We start from the raw sequence: 17,845 nt of genomic DNA, 5'->3' as shown, positions 1-17,845 counted from the left end.
GATTTTGGAATGCAGAATTTGGAAGGCAGTGCATATCCTACAGTCCCTTATTTCTGCAAATAATCGTATTTCTGCAACACCAGAATGTCTTTGGAAAGTTAACCTCAGACCTGGGGGGTTTAAATGAGATGACTACAGTAAAACTGATACTGGTCTGATTTTCCCACCCCCACCTCCGACCTTACCAATCACCAAAGGGCTCTACTCAATAAGATCTAAAAGGGTGATATAATCCAGCGTTCCAAGGCCTTTGGAACACTGCAGACATGAGCTTGCCAGCTTTGTTTTCTGAAAGGGCCGTTCCTTCATAGATGGATAATATAATAGCAAAAATTGGCAGGTATTCCACTAGCACAAAATTCTGCATGTCAGGAAAAATATTGCATGCTGAATGTCCTTATGCTCGGTGACTGTTAAAATTGTGGAGACTATAGCAAGAATAACCTATGGTGAGAAAAATTATCAGCCTTCAGATGTGGATTCCTGGCTCCACTGAAGCCACCATTATTTGATTATTGATAAAAATCAACAATTTAGGCAGCTCACACAGCATCGAGAAAATAAGGAAAATGGTTCCTGAAGCCTTTCAAAGTTTACTATGTGAGTTTCTGAACACACTGAATTTTTTTTCCACCTATTTCAGTAGGCACAATGTGCTCCTACCAAGAGTATCTTTTTTGTTTAAAGGGTTTGCATTCATAAACAGCGTAAAACAATGACTCATTACCTGACTCAAATGTTAGCTTACATATAGTTACTCAGAAGCCTTTAGCAATAACTTACTTGCATCAGTTTGACTAAGTTACCAGGTGGTAGCAAGAATTCCTGAATGACAACATAATGGTAAGGAGGCGTGTTGTATAGATCCAGATAATTGTAATTAATTTAATAAACCGTCAAGAAGCAACTCAAGGCTTAACAAGTTGTGTGAAACGGCCACTATATGTGAAAGGTTTTCAATGCTTGAAATGTGTGCTGTAAACAATGGAATGCAACTAACCGTAGTGATACCACAGAGACAAATATTAGCTTGCTGGAAGCATTCATAAAGAAAACATGCAAGAAGCAAGTGGGATTTGAACTCTACTCTTGGTCTATCCATCCTAAAAGTATATCTCCTGTCTAGATTGCAACAATCCAAGTGGCTGATATAGATGGAGGTAAAGGAATAGGAAAACCTGAATACTAGCCTCTAGTGGCCACCCACATTTTTGCCTAGATACATAATGACACTATAAATGCGTTGAAGGAGAACATTGTCTTGGGATTCAGAATTCCCATGCTTAAATTAATGAGATCACTGGTGAAAATGGTTTAGGTAAAAAAATTAGTCTTTGCCAAGGTCATACCAACTGCCATCAAATAAAAGTAGTAAATTTTTCTGTAAGAGTTAAAGAGAATTAACTCAATGCATCATGCATTAATTGCTCAGTCTATCACTTGTCTTATCCCTGTGACGATACATATGCGTAATGTACAGTACTGTATGTGTATATGATAAATATATCTATGGATATAGCATGTGTGTGTATATATATACACTTACACAGTATATGGATGGAAATAATTGTTTTTGTGTGATGTGATCAAAAATGTGAAAAAGTAAATGTCAGAAATAAAAAAATATAATATAAAAATATGAAAGTAAATATTAGAGAAATATTTGTTCATCCTAAGAATATACCCAAAATATTGATTCCAATTCTGGGTTTTGCATTTTAGGAAGAATATTGACAAATTGTATCATGTCCAGAGATGTCATGTCCCAAGGAGACAACCAAGTTAGTAAAAAGCCTGTAAAGAAAAATGTAGGAGAAATGGATATAGATAAGAATCTCAAAAAACTAAATGTCTCTTTGGTCCATCAAGTGATCATCTGGCTCTTTCCAACCTAGATACAGTAGCTAAACTTTAGGACCGGAGACAGCCAGAGTATCCCAGACAGCTGCCTTTGAAAATCTATGGGTTGTCAGGTAAGTTGAGCAGTTTTGGTCAGGGTTGTTCCAGAAGACAGTACAAGGAAGTACTTGGACACTAGGAAAAAACTGTTCAACAATGGAACAGATTGACTGGAATGAGCTGGAGTCTCCTTTACTGGAGTTGTTTAAGCAGAAGTTCAATGACCATATCCTAGTAATGCCATAGTAGTGAATTCCAGTACAAGATCTTGTTGGATTGGGTGAAGACACCAAGTCCAGCAATCTGTGTCACACTGGGTAAACAGGTGCTTTCAAGAAGCTCAAAGCACAGACAGGAAAGTAACATTGTTCCTAAACTGTGAACTAATAGTATCTAAAGTATGCTTCCTATGATTATAACAATAATATCAATGCATTAGGTGCCATACCAAAAAGTCTTGAATGGCACTTATAAATGTATTGGCAAAATTTTCAGTTGGACTAAATCTGCACATAAGCTATGCTGATCTGTTATATTAATATCCTAGGTTATTGGGAAAATTCAGTGTATACGAAGGCCAACACCAGTTAAAGAACTGGCAGTTATGATTTTTCATTTTTGTGTATATAATAATTATTATTGGTAACCATAGACATACAACCACTTGTAACACTAGTGGTCTTAATATTTAGTGGCAGTTTAGACCTATTTATATTGGGCACCTATCAATACAACTGAGGTTCTAATGAATCTAATTCCACTCCTCTGTTAAAATACTGATTTCAGTCCAATACTGACTATTTATCACTCCAATAATAATGATCAAAGAGAAATCAACCATTTCAGAATTTTGAAGCTAGTCAACAGTGATGACCAATGCAATGGACTCTTAAGATATGCTTTCTGTAATCAAAACCAGTTAAGTATAAACATACGAAGTGCCTATTATCATGTGTGAATTAAACCCAATCTGTCACCTGACAGTATTTGAAAGCCCAAAGAAGGCCAATTTAAACAGCATAGAAAGCCTATCAACCGGTAGCTTGAGATGGCAGAGAGAGTACGGTATTTAGTATTGGTATGGTGCCAGTATTTAGTACTGGTATTTAGCAATTGGTTAAAAACAATCACCATCATTTTGAAGCTTGAACCCCAAGAATTCCATGGTCTATACCTATGTTCTTCTCTTGCTTTCCAGATCAGATCTTTGATATCTGGATCCACCTATTGTCCTCCCACTGTCATCAACCCGCCCAATCTCACATGGCCCTGAGTCAAACCACTGATTTCTGCTTATTCTGCCAAACTGTGATTTTTCCACAACAAGGAGTTTCCCTACCTTGTTCTACCTGGAACATTTTTAGGATTTTGCCCAGAAAAAACATGTATTCTGCCAGCATCTTTAGATTGGCTTTTCTTAAAAACAAACATTTAAAAAGAGTGTTAAGACTGAAGCCATTGCCTCAGCCCATGGTTTCTCCACCACATCTTAATGATCACAGCATTTATTATAGAAGGAAATGCAGCCTGTTCATAAATAAATGGCTGCTATAAATATCAAAGGGTATCCAACTTGTTCAAATTAAGCTTTGGAAAAAGAGCTGTCAGCAGACATTTTTATTTCAATCACTTTCCTAGTCAACCCTGTTGAAGTCCCTGTTGAAATTATAAGGCAAGAAGGCACCCTCAAACCACCACCACCCCTTTAATTTTTTTATTTAAGGTTCATCCCTGAATGTGTCAGCTTATGTGTGGACCATCAGCAATGCATGAAATTCAAGCAACAATCTAATTGGCACAAAAAATGATGATTCCTCCATAGGAACAATTCTGCATTAATGATGAAACAACTGAGCTTTCTAGAGATGATTTTACTGAATTGAAACTGATCAAGGGGACAAATCAAGGATAAGAGAAATGAACTGAACCACACATGGAACTGATCTCAGTTTACACTGTTATTTTCTAGCTCCTGTAATACATGACTAATCGTTCTACCAATCAGTAATTTTCACATCAAGCTTTGACCTGTTCTAGACAAAATTATCCTCCATTTTTAGGTCCAATGAATTTTTTTAAAAAAAAAAACCTGGAAAAAGCATGAAAACTTACCAGTAGAAGTCCTAAAAGCTTCTTTTCTCCACTTAAGGGTCAATCAGGAAGTTTTCACACAACGGGCATCCTATTTGCTTGCAGAACTAACAAATTAGAACAGGAATCTCAGCAGATCTGAAAACAAGGTGCAGCTGATCTTGACTAAACTGGAGGGTGGGAGGAAGGTCCCAGGACTGACAGCTCAATTTGTCTTCCCCAGATTCCCATACAGATTAGACAAACACTTTGACTGAACACCCGGCTGCTGCAGACTGAAAAAAAGGCAGTGAACCCACAACTTCCAATTAAATACCACCCAAGGTATTTTCACATTTTCTTTGGAGCCTCTCAACGTCTTTTCAATGTAGCCTGCAATTTTTCCTCCTGTGTTCTCTTCATCCCCACCCAATTTTAATTGCTTGCTTTCTTGCTTTGGCTTGATGTTTTTTCTCACTCTTTTATTTTTAGATTGTCAGTATAATACAGTCACTTGTAGAGGCTGCATTACAGCAGCAAATGTAACTGGAGCCGAAGCTCTTGAGTGCCAGGAATTGCAGCCTCAAGCAGGGTACTGGCGGGAAGGTCTAGGCAAAACAAAAGGATTGGAAACCTCCATTTTACATCAACAACTATGGTAGTTTCATGGAGGAAAATTATGAAAGCTAAAGTAGCTCCAGATGTTGGAGACGATTTGCCAGTTAATGCAGGGGAGAGAATTCCAGCACAACAATTGGTGTTTATTTTTTATTTTTTTATTTTTTTGATTTGTCAATCACTTACAAGATAATAGGCATAAATATAAACATGAGTAAGAATACAGGAAATAGGTACGAATAAATGGGGACAATAGGACAGGGATGGTAGGCACGATTATGTGCTTATGCACACCCTGTACAGACCTTTTAGGAATGGGGTGAGGTCAATAGTGGATAGTTTGAGGTTAAAGGAGTGAGGATTAGAGATGTACCAACAGAGTCAGGTAGTGCATTCCAGGCATTGACCACTCTGTTGCTGAAGTCGCACTTTCTGCAATCGAGTTTGAAGCTGTTTTGCCTAAGCGTTGGGTATCTTCCCATCCTAGTGCTGCCATAATGAAATGAGAAACTAAATGATGGGTTCCAAAAGACCTTCTAAATCTCTCAAACTGACTGTGGGTGGGACCAACAGGCAAGTTTCAAAGGTTTAGTAGAAGAAAGCAAGGTTCAGAAAGATAGCAGAACCAAGCAGGAAATGTAGGTGCAATGATTGTGCTTTCATTATTACCCATTTAAGCTCCTCAAGTTATAGGAAATAAGAGAGTAGAACTGAGATTTAACCAAAGCTAGTTGTGCATCTAAGCTGTCCTGCATTGCAAGAAAGAAAGAAACACAATCTTGTGTTTTGGAGAAATGTCCAATAGCTTGAGTGAACATGTTCAAGGATAAGGGATGTAACAATTATAGTCCAGATATCTATGGGCACCAGGTGGTCTATCCCAGCCTCAAACATCTTTTATATAGAGAGGACAGCTTCTGCTTTTATATATTCTTTAAACTCCTAGTGTTTTTCTGATTACATTAATCCACAGTGCAAATTACTTCCACTGCAGCTGCAGTGTAAATGCTAAAATAGTCTTCACATTTAAAACAATAAAGGGAAAAAATCCACCAAGCTCATCGGGGTGGAAAAAAGCAAGAAAAAACAACAAGGTCCCAGGACCGCATACCTGAGCTACTACCGTAGATGCCTCGCTCATGCCAAATATTAAGCTGACTCCTAGGCACTAAGAGTTGCCCATCAGTTTGACGAAGATTGTGCCTGTGTATTTCATCCTAAATTCACTAGATTTATTGGTTATCTATTGGAGTCTTCAGTTCATTTCTTCATCTTTGGCTTGTCAAATACAGCTGCAGATCTGACCTTGCACAGGCCATGAACAAAACCTTGCCATATGATGCCAAACTGGAGCAAGTTCAAATTCTGTTCTCCCTGTAATATGCTCCCATGATTTATGGTAACGTTTCTTCCAAAACTGGAAATTACTCTTGGAAAGGTTCTAATCTTTGGAAACAAAGATATTGATAGAAAAATATCAAATAAATTACTTTTTCTGGAGAGTCATCTGAAGATGAATGAGATTTGGTTTAATGGTTGTAACAACTTGTGCTACATAATTGTATTCATATTAGAATAAAATCCCATGCTTGTCTATTCAAAAATACATCTCACTTTTTGAAACTGAGTTTATTCCCAAAAGAGATAAGTAAATGCCTCATTCTATATAAAATAAGATACAAAATACAAAAGAAAATAGGAAGACAGTGAGGGGAAAGGGGGGAAAGAGAAGTGAGGAAGGGCTGGGGAAAAGGGAAAAAAAGTTGACTTTAGTGCAACTTCCATCTGTTGCACTAAAATAAAGTAAAATAAAGCATTAACATCAAACCACAACTTTTCCATAGTAATATAAACTAGCCATTTCTATAAATACATATCAATCTAATTGGTAAAACCCAAAATCATAGTTTCAGTTTTTTCCACCTCAAGCACAAAGTTCAGAAGCAGTCTCCATGTGGAAAGAAAGGTATTTATTTAATCAAAACAGACAATTTAGCCATTTCTGCCAACTCCATCAGCCTCTGTAGCCATTTGTCCATGGTCGGAATCTAGATGTCTTTCCATTTTTGGGCATACAGTAAACTTGCTGCTGTCAACATATCAAAGTTCCGAAGATTCTTTCATTTTCTGGAAAGTGTACAAAATCCAGGTTTTGGAAAAGAATTGATGAATAACACGACTTCAGCAAGCATAAATCTGATTTCTAGAAGCCATTTCTAATAATTTGTTTTAAAAAACAGATAAAATACTTTGAGTAGTTGTGTTTATCACCCTGCCTCTTCTTTCTATCATATTTTATCATATCTTTCCTGTCAGTACTTTTTTTTAAATATGTTCCTTTAACTTTGATGAAAAATTCTTTTTTACTTTTTTTTAATTATCATACTCTGGTTTCTCTGCAGATCATTTAAATCTTTCACCTTTTACTAAAACTTTTTTTTTATCCTAGTTTTACATGGGATTGCTGGTTCAGGTTGATGCATATTATGGTGCAACACATTTGGAGAGAATATTGGAAAATATTCAGAGGTGGTATTCAGCAGGTTCTGACCAGTTCTGGAGAACCGGTAGCAGAAATGTTGAGTAGTTTGGAGAACCGGCAAATACCACCTCTAACTGGAGATTTTACAGTATTCTTCCGCACCCATGCCCACCAAGCCACGCCCACAGAACCGGTAGTAAAAAAAAATTGAATCCCACCACTGAAAATATTGGAATATTTCCAACATCCAAAAGTTGGAAATAGCACCTTTAGCAGACCAAAATTTCATATTCTGCTTGTGGCGAATGATTCTGATGGCCACAAGCAGAAGAGAAGAAGCAGATGCTATATTTTTGACACAAAAAATTCAGCCTATCCCTTCTTTTAATGTTCTGGCTGACATTAATTCCTCTCTGCCAGATTCAATCCCATTTTAGAAAGCTAACTGGGAGGGGTTACATGTTTATTTGGAAGCAAACTGCATGATATTCAGGCTAATATGTTGAGGTGGGGACTGCGGCTTAAATTTCCATCTTTGCTTTTCTAACTTTACCTAGTCATACTCATTAGGAACACAAGTGCATGGCTGGCAGGCAAGCAGCCTCTCAAGAGGACAAAAGGGACAGAGGGACAGCATATAAGCCTGTATTATTTCAAAGCCAGAAGGGAAAAACTACTTCCAGAGCAGCCGGAGATTTTGTCCCCATGGAAGAAGCCATTTTCTTCTGCAGCCAGCAGCCAGTAGGTTGTATAAGGAATGGTGTACTCCTCCACGTGGGATTTATTTCCCTTCGGACTTCGTCTGTAGGTCTGTGCCCAGCATTCTCTCAACCTGGAAGATGCCCTTTGTTAGCTTCAGTAAAAATAACCAAATCATACGTGTGCAAGCTTTGCAATTAAGCAAAAACTGCATTTTGGGATCAAAATGATAAATGAAGACTTTTCAGAAGAACCTTTCATTGCATCTCTGTTCGTAAATATCAAGACATCATTGATTTATATGAGCAATAGAAGCCCAGAAAGCCATAAACACTGAATGTGTAAATATTTAGAATGCTGGAGAATCTTGCATTCTAATATAAACAGCAATTCCTCCCTCTACAGCAACATATGAAAGTGGTTAATTATGACCTCCATTACTAGGTGCTGTGTTACTCCCACCAATAAACAGGGCCTTGCCACTAATCTCTGAGAAACACTCATCCTTCTACATTTGTAAACAGACATGGGGGTTTTGCAGAGAGACTTGCCTTCTGTGTGGACAGTGCTAAAAGCAAGAGTGGGGCAGTGTAGACATTGATAAATACAAGAAAGAGCAATGTAATAACTGCTACAGTGCTTAAGAAACTGGCCTCAGTGGGAAACAGTCAGGCACCACTGACCCAAATAGTATCTTTGACTGGTTCTTACCTTGACTGTGTTAGTAGAAGAGGGAGAACATGTAGGCAGCTATTAGATTGGAAACCTCTGTGGTATTAAAGTTACCATCCAAGTTACATTAACCCTTTTCTGTTAGTGGGTAGAGTCATGGCTCTGATCCAGACAAAGTTTCACACTACAGTGAAAGGCACAGCTTGAGAAAGTGGCAAAGAATGTATATTCATATTTATTTATAATATTTACATATTTTTCCCAGACCCCAGTTTATACTCAGGCCTGTTTACATAAAAATGTAATAACATATCCACTATACTGAAACTATAATCCATAAAACAGTAACAAAATCCCTCCAAGTTAGCAGATGAAACGCAGTAATTCAGGAAAAACAATCAAAGGCTTATGGGGAAAGAATCTAAAATCCATAGTTGGGTAAGTCCACTCAAAATGTCACACAAAATAATGTATGTGCTTGAAAGCCCTCCAGAATGTTTAGTTAAGCAAAATGTTGCAAAAACACAGGATGGAGAACAAATGAGTAAATCCACACATTAGATCAGATGTTTAGACCAGGAGGGCTGACCTTCAATCTCAGTCACAAAATGAAGTTGTGAATCAAATGGGTAGCTAATGTTAGGGGTTGTTAGGATCAGGCTATATTTAGAGCTTAGAGATAAAGTCCCACTCCAAGCTCTGAAAAACGCAAAGATCATTAGTCCTCAATATATTACTTGGTATGGGTGACTCATAGAAGCAACTTGGCCTAACACAAGAAACAAAACATTACAGAAGCTTCTCCAAAATAAGGGAAGGCCAACAGAAGTTTCCACAGATTGGGATCACAGCTCAGTGAGCACAAGCATAGGAAGTCTGAGGTTGAATCCTGTGGGATTTCTGACTAAAATGGGGTCGGGAGAGGCGGGGGGTAAAGTTTGTGGCTGGAGGCAGACTTCTATTTTTTGGCAGTCAAAAGATGCAAAGATGGGTATGGCCAACAGTTATTTTATGGAAATTTAGAGGGGGTTTTTTAATTAAAAAAACAAATGTATTACAACTATCAGAAGCCCAACACAGTTTTTGCCTTCTTGTTGGAAATTGGTGGAAATTTGAGCTACTATTACCATTATAACTGGCTTGTCACTGAATTTCAATACTATCTTTGAGGGGCTGTGGAGACTACAAGAAACGAAGTGGCTTGAAGGTAACATATGGCCCACAAATTATCTAACCCCGAGTTTAGAAAAACCCAATAACAAGAGATAGGAAAGATTCCTGCTACTAAGGCTCTGGAGAGCTATTGGTGATCAAAATTTGAGAAAACAATTACTTTGATCTGGGAGGAAGTTCCGTGTTCCCCAGTCTTGAAGACTTACAGCAACGGCCACATTCTTAGGTGTTGATGACTTGATCTTCACAACAATATCAAGAAAAGCAACAAGAGAGTGAATTTCGCAGGACTTTGTAACAAAGCACAAGAACTCATTATAGCAATTCTATTTTCTGACTTGTTTTATTTATTGATAACATTTTAGGCCTGCTTTTCATTGAAAATGATTAAGTTTAAAGCTAATTTTAAGACAGGATCCAATAAATCCAACCAATAAAAGCAAACAAAATTTCAAAATTAAAATTGGACAGACAAAATTTACAAAAGTCAAAAAAAAATGCAAATCAGGACCATGACAATAATTACAGAAAGGAACTTTTTACTTTTACTAATCTTCCTTCCTTCCTTCCTCCCCTCCCTTTCTCCCACTTCTTTTTTTAATCCAAATAGCTGTGGATGCTTAGAGGAAAATATGGAAAGTCTTATGTCATCAGCACATTGGTAATATCCTAATAAAAAGGTTTTGAATTGGATAATGTGCCTCAGATCTAGGTTGGTTCTTTCCATGATTAGTTTCCATCCATTGCTTCTTGTGCTGCCTTCAGGGGCTTTGGAGAATAGGTTGACTTCTCTTCTTTGTGGCAGCCCCTTAGCTATGGGAACACTGCTATCATGCCACTCCTAGTTTTTCCCCGAACGCCATCACTCTGCTAAACAAATAATTCCCTCAACACTGTCCAACTATTTACAAAGTCTGCACTACTATTACTATTAATCTTCTCATCACTCCTTATCACCCATCCCCTCCCACTTGTGACTGTATGACTGTAACTTTGTCCCTTGTATCCTTATGATGTATATTGACTGTTTCCTAGTATGCATTGACTGCTTATTGTACCCTATGACTATTATTAAGTGTTGTACCTTATAATTCTTGACTCTTGAAGAATGTATCTTTTCTTTTATGTACACTGAGAGCATTTGCACCAAGACAAATTCCTTGTGTGTCCAATCACACTTGGCCAATAAAGAATTCTATTCTAGTCCTTCCTTTCATTAAAACACACCCAATTCCTGCAACCATTTTTGTATGTTTTAGCCTCCAGTCCCCTAATCATCTTTGTTGCTCTTCTCTGCACTCTTTCTAGAGTCTCAACATCTTTTTTATATCATGACAACCAAAACTGGATGCAATATTCCAAGTATGATCTTACCAATACATTATAAAATCGTATCAACACTTCATGTGATCTTGATTATATCCCTCTGTTAATACAGCCTAGGACTGTGTTGGCTTTTTTGGTAGCTGCAGCATACTGCTGGATCATGTTTAAGTGATTGTCCACTAGTACTCCAAGGTTCCTCTTGGAGTTACTACTATTGAGCCAGGTACCACCTGTTCTATATCTGTACATTTGGATTTTTTAACCTATTTGTAGAACCTTAATTTTCTCACCATTGAATTTAATTTTTTTAGAAAGGACTCAGTGCTCAAGTGTGTCAAGATACTTATGTATGTTGAGCCTATCTTCTGGAGTGTTGGTTATTCCTGCTAGTTTGGTGTTGTCTGCAAATTTGATGAATTCCCCTTCTATCCCTTTGTCTAAATCAGCGGTGTCAAACTCATGGTCCATGGGCCAGATGTGTCATGTGCTACTCTCCCCCCAGTTTAGTGAAGGAGGGGAAAGTCTTGATACATCATGTGATGCCGCCGTGATGACTTGAGTTTGACACTCCTGGTCTAAATCATTGATGAAGATATTGAAGAGTACTGGGCCTAAGACAGAGCCTTCATGTACTGCCTACTTCCCTCATGTAGAGGCAGTTCCATTAAGGACTACATGTTGAGCATGGTTGGTCAGCCAGTTACGAATTCATCTGGTGGTGATGCTATCTAACCCACATTTGTTTATCTTATCAAATAGTAGGTTATGATTTACTTTATTAAATGCCTTACTGAAGTCCAAGTGAATTATATCCATAGCATTTCCCTGCTCCACTAATTTTGTCACTTTGTCAAAGAATGCAATAAGATTTGTCTGGCATGATCTACTTTTGAAAAACCCATGTTGGCTCCTGGTTATGACTTCGTTTGCCTCTAGGTATTTGCAGATTCATTGCTTGATTTTCTTTTCCAGAATATTCCCAGGTATTGATGTTGGGCTGATAGGTCTATAGTTTCCTGGATCCATTTTTTTTCTTTTTTGAAGATGAGAACTACGTCAGCCCTTTCCAGTCATCTGGTAGTTTCTGGTGCTCCAGGATCTTTGAAAGATATGGTTCAATCATTCTGAGATAATCTCTGCCAGTTTCTTCAGAATGTTGGGGTGTAATCCATCTGGTGATTTGAACTTGTTAGGGTGGAGAGGTGTTCTACCATTTTCTTGCCTATTTGAACTTGAATTATGTTATTTACAGTATTGTTTTTGATAGATTGGATTTTTTTCCCCTTTTATGTAAAGACAGATGAAAAAAAAATGAGTTAAGCAGTTCTGCTTTCTCCCTGCTGCTTGTCACCTTCTTGCTATTTTCTCCCATTAAGGGACCAATGATTTCCTTGACATTTTTCTTGTTTTTTACATGTTGAAAGAAGCTTTTCTTAAAAATTATTTTTGACTTTTGTCACAAGCCTTTATTTATTTTGAGCCTTAGCTTTCCTGACTTCATCTTTGTAGGTTCAGGCTGTTTGCTGGTATTCTGCCTTAGTTATGTGCCCCACTTTTCATTTTTTTTATACTTATCCTTAATCTGATTGTGACTGGTAGATAAGGAGAAGATCCCACCTGCACCCTATTTACACATTGGTCATTTTTATCCACATTGTTGTTAATTTTAATGTTTTAACTTTAAGTCCCAATGTTTTAATGTTTTTAACTTTCTAATTGCCTCATGCTGTTGTTTATGGCATTGCAAGTAACAAAGAGTCACTAGATAGTGAGATGAGTGGCATATACATTTAATAAATAAATATAAATGTTTAGTATTATTTTGAAAGAGAAAATATCTTCATAAAAGATACTACCTAGCTTTTGGCATGGAGATTAAGGGTTAATCCTCGCCTCCACACCTCAGGGTTCTCTATCTTTTAATGGTTATTTGTGAACTTGACATTCTCGCCAAATTAATGCTTGCAAATAGAAAAATTTGCAGCAAGACAGCTCAGGAAGGAGAAATGAGAATAACATATAATGATCACTTCTCAAATCCATCATCTTCTTTGCCCACTTAATTGACAGTTTCTTTGTCTCAGCTCCAAAGAGATGTGAATTTTCAAAGATGAATGCACTCTCACTAATGGAGGCAAGCAGAGAAAAAAAAGAATAAGCTTCTCCTTCCCACTTTAGACACTTTTCTAGCAGTGAAGGATACATGAAGTGAAATAGAACTAGAATTGTGTTGGATAGCTTGTGCAGCTTTTGACTGATGTGATCATGCATTGACCCAAAGGCAGCAGACCTATTGCATTGTCCTGATAGTAAGTTTCCTCATAGTAAACTCTCCCGAACTCAGTGGCATTTACTCTCCAGTCAAAATGCTACTGTGAGCTGTGACATGTTTGAGTTGTAAACCTTTTGAGGAGCAAGCGTCGTCCTTGGCATTAGATGAGGTGGTTTTTCTATTACCTAATCTAGCCTCACACTGTCTGGAAATTTGTCATCTGTTGACCACTTTTTGTTTAAATGTCAAAGATACACTTTGTCCTCCACTTGGTTGCACAAGGGAAAAAGAATTACTAGTATCGGTGCAAAGAATTCTAACTGGTTTAATGACCAATTAATGACCGATTCTATTAATGACCAATTCTAACTGGTTTAATGACTCTGCATTTACAAGGGATGTTTGCAGTAAACCATGCTAGCAATCCAGAAGCTTTCTCATTAGTCATCTAGGTATCCTAGTGGACTACCACTTAAGTATGAGTCAGCAGTGTGCTGCAGCTGCCAAAAAAGAAGCCAATGCAGTCCTAGGTTGCATCAACAGAGGGATACTATCAAGATCACAAGAAGTGATAGCACTACTTATTCTGTACTAGTGAGGCCCCACCTGGAATATTGTGTCCATTTCTAGTCTCCACAATACAAAAAAGATGCTGAGACACTAGAAAGAGTGCAGAGAAGAGCAACAAAAATGATAAGGGGTCTGGAGACTAAATCGGGCAGGGAAAGGTTAAAGGAAGTAGGTATGTCTAGTGCAGGGGTGTCAAACTGGCAGCCCGCAGGCTTTATGCGTCATGTGCAGGCCACGCCCACTCCAGGTCCGCAAATGGGAAAAAACATCGTGAAATGTCACATGACAGCAACATGATGCCATGAGTTTGACGCCCATGGCCTAGTGTAACAAAAAGAATTGGGGTGATACAACAGCTGTCTTCAAGTATTTGAGAGGCAGTCATACAGATGAGGGGGTTGACGTATTCTCCAAAACACCTGAGGACAGGACAAGGAGCAATGGGTGAAATCACTAGAGAGATCCAACCTGGAACTAAGAAGAAATTTCCTGACAGTAAGAGCAATTAATCAATGGAATAGGTTGCCCCCTGGAGTAACTCTCCAGTAAAGTCTCTTTTACTGGAGATTTTCAAGAAAAGATTGGATATCCACTTGTCCAGCATAGTATAAATAAGGATTCCTATCCTGAATGTAGGGTTGGACTAAAAGACCTCCATGTTCCCTTCCAGTCTATTATTCTATTTTTTTCAGCATTCCTTTCCTGACTTTTCTTTCAGAAGATTGTCTTTTGTTATCATCATGATCCTTCTGTAAGATGTGTCATCATTCCTGCACAAAGCTACTGAGTAGTATTTGTCTCCTTAAAGAAGAAACAGGGACGACTTTCTTACTTTTAATTAAATGTACAGGAATCAGTGGCAAGACATGTATTTTAAGGTGATATAATAATAAAGCTCCATGAAGCTGCAGTGAGTAAGATGCATCACTATGCAGGAATATTATTTGCTTCTGGAAAAATATGCAAATGTTCTCATAATTGTGGTCAGTTTGAAAGATGCCATGCAATTTTTAAATTGTTCAAATATAATCGCATGAAATTCATACATGAAAAATAACCTGAGAGCCAGAGATTCTCAGACTAGAATCAACAGATTTGTAAATACTCTTGGCTTCAAGACTAGCAACTGTTTACAGCTCTACATTGGCAGTGGACAATCAGTTGTTTTGTTTGGATTCATTCTTGTTTACAATAAATATGATTATTTATCCAAGCTGTACCTGAGAGAACTAATCAGCCTTGTAAATTGGAAAACTGTAATTCGGTGCTGAATCAAGATTAGGGGACCTGATATATTGCAGTAAGAGTAAATGCTTTGGTGAGGGAGAGAAGAACTGTGTCTTAGCAAAATCAAGTCATTATTTCATATCCAGCATATACTGTATATATAGTTTTGAGCAACAGGGAAAAAGTCAAGTGGGAAAATCTATTATTTTTTTAGTTGCTACACTAAAGATAGCAGATGCCCTCCACAGCAATAAGATTGGTGTCTTCACTTAGAGATCGATTTTACTATGATTTTTCTTTCAAAATGGTGAAAGGGACACCTCCAGGACACCTTTTAAATATTTTGGAACTGACACTTCCAAAATCCCAGGTCGCTATTATTAATGGCCATAGTGAATAAAAAGTTATGGAACTGTAGACCCAACATGTCTAAAAGGCCAGACAGTGGGAATGCCTGCTATCTGACTGATTGAAGTCAGTGTTTAAATGTATATGAAGATAGCCAATCAATGAATTGGTTGAATTAACTATCATGACCTTCATGCTGAACAGGAAAAAAGCCCTGATTAACTTCTTAGAAATATTATCTATAAGGAATGGTGGGATTTGGCATCTCTGTCCCATGATTAACATATTCCCTGGGGACGAATATGAAAGCAACAACAACTTCCTTGCAGGAGGTGAAATGAAGCAAAATGAAAGAAAACTAACATTTAGGAAGAGGGGAAGTAAGTGTGGCTTGAGTGGAGGGAAGCTATACACAGCAGGATGCAATGAGGGTTATGGAATATTAGTGAGGGTCACATCGCTCAGAGTCTGGTATTTGGTGAAGCTGACTCAGAAATGTCAGTCCATTTCATAGCCAATGCAACATGTAATGTTTTTGGAGCCAGAAAGGTTAAAGGAACTCCCATTTTCTTTTAAATGGTAGTATACCTGGAAAGCTAAGATGGCTTGTGTTCATTGTTAAATCATGAATATTGGTTACCATTATTTTTCTACTACGATTTTTATATCAGGTTAGTGCAGCCTTTCCTTTTTGTTTAATCTTTGGAGTCCTTCCAGCATACCTTTCAATTCTGTAATCAACATCCAGCTATGAATGTTATTTTCTTACTTTAAAGCTACTGCATTTGTACACAGGTTAACTGTAGCAAATGAGGCAGGTGATCAATCTTTTCAAGATAAAGACAAGTAAATTGCAACCTATTACCTATTAATGGAATACCTTTTAAATTTGTTCAATCAATAAACATCCAGATTGGTTGGACAAACATTCTGTTCCCTTGTCCCTTCAGACCTGATCATATGACATCTGATCATAGGTGTATTTTTAGCCAAAAAAAAGTCTATTCAGTAATTTGAAGGTGAAAGACAGTAACTGAGGTGTGAACACTTTTTACTCCTCTACTCCAAGACTTTCGTATTGCATTCTCTCATTATTTATAGAATTAAGGGCTTGTAGTTTGCAAAGTGTGATAATGGCATAAAGCACAAATTAATACTGTGCATTACATCTGAAACTCCTACGGATTATTTAAACCAGGTTTAAAAGGTTATTTTTAACAATGATTTCAGTGTACCATACGCTAGCCCTAATGGTTTTCTATATGAATACGAGCATGTGGTGACAACGGCAATTTCTAGAATGGAAATGAGCCCTACAGGCCAAGTTCCCCCCAGTAGCTTTTGATTAGCCAGTGATAATTAGATATATTGGGAAGTTTGCAAGCTGAGCTGCAAGATCCCAGCTTCCTTCTTAGAAACGAGTATATGGCATACTGCCTTCAATCTACAAGATTTTAAACAGCCATGGATGATCTAATCTTCCATAAATCTGCCTCTTTTGAAAACAGCCCAAGTAGGCTGCCAATACTACAACCGCTGACAGCAAATTACACAGTGCATAAAAGTACTACTTTCAGTTGATCCTCAATCTCTTTGGATTTGGTTTTGGTGAATGGTTCTAACACAAAAAGGGAGGACATTATTACTCTGGCCATATTATCCATACCATGCTATGTATGCATGTATGTATGTCTTTTTACTAAACTTATATGCTGCCTTTGACACACTTTGTGTTTGTTTATGTGTGTCAATCCACTCTACTCTATTACCCTCCAAGCTAAAAAATCCCAACTGTTGGAATATCTTCTCTTGGGAGCTATGTTTCAGTTCTCTTATCAACTAGATTGCCTTCTCCTCATCTTTAAAAAAAAACAATTAAAACTTTTAAAATGTTCTTTTTTTTATTCACCATATGGATTCACCATAGAGTTGTGTAAGAACATTCTTACATTCAGAATTTCTTCCCTAATTATTCAAGGGATGGACTTTGGTTTATTTACAATTGTTCTATCCTGAATTTCACCATGACTTCAAGATTCCTTTCCTCATCAGTCAACCCTAAGCACAGATCCCATTAATGGCACTATGAAGCGGTATATAAGTCTAAGCGCTGTTGCTATTGCTAATGAAGAGATGACTGTGGATTTCTGGTGCTGACTTGCATAACTTGTTTATAAATGTATATTCACCACTTTGAAGAATTTCTGCTCACCCTATATGAAGAAATCCTTTTGGATTTTACAATCCTGAATATTACAGCCAGCATGGACCCCTCATTGCTCTAACTCCAGACCATTCATATACATGCTAAAAAGCATGAGACCTAACACTAACTCCTATGACATCCCGGTTGGCCCATTTCAATGGTCTACAATTGTCCAAGTATTTCTATTTTCTTCCATTTTTTTCAACTACTGTACTTGCCAATCCAGGACAACTGCCCTGATTATCCCTTACCTTCTGAGGTTGCATAGGAACCTTGGTGAGGA

At 37.6% G+C, this 17,845-nt stretch overlaps 1 protein-coding gene across 3 annotated transcripts in view; it reads right to left on the bottom strand.

Annotated features, from left to right (window-relative positions):
• Positions 1 to 4,507, bottom strand: part of RAF1 (Raf-1 proto-oncogene, serine/threonine kinase) — a 97,063-nt gene extending 92,556 nt beyond the window's left edge. The window contains exon 1 of one of the 3 annotated variants that reach the window (XM_087954843.1): positions 4,012 to 4,507. The gene's annotated coding sequence lies outside the window, so the exon portion shown is untranslated. The remainder of the gene's footprint in view (positions 1 to 4,011) is intronic. The other 2 variants (XM_087954841.1, XM_087954847.1) reach the window with 2 other exon arrangements.
• Between the last annotated feature and the right edge of the window lie 13,338 nt (positions 4,508 to 17,845).

Source organism: Notechis scutatus, chromosome 2, assembly GCF_049901735.1.
Source record: "Notechis scutatus isolate UNSWTSFEM ecotype Mainland chromosome 2, rNotScu1.2, whole genome shotgun sequence".
Lineage (NCBI taxonomy): Eukaryota > Metazoa > Chordata > Lepidosauria > Squamata > Elapidae > Notechis > Notechis scutatus.
The sequence above is the reverse complement of the archived record's forward strand: the minus strand, read 5'-3'. Positions and strand labels throughout refer to the sequence as shown.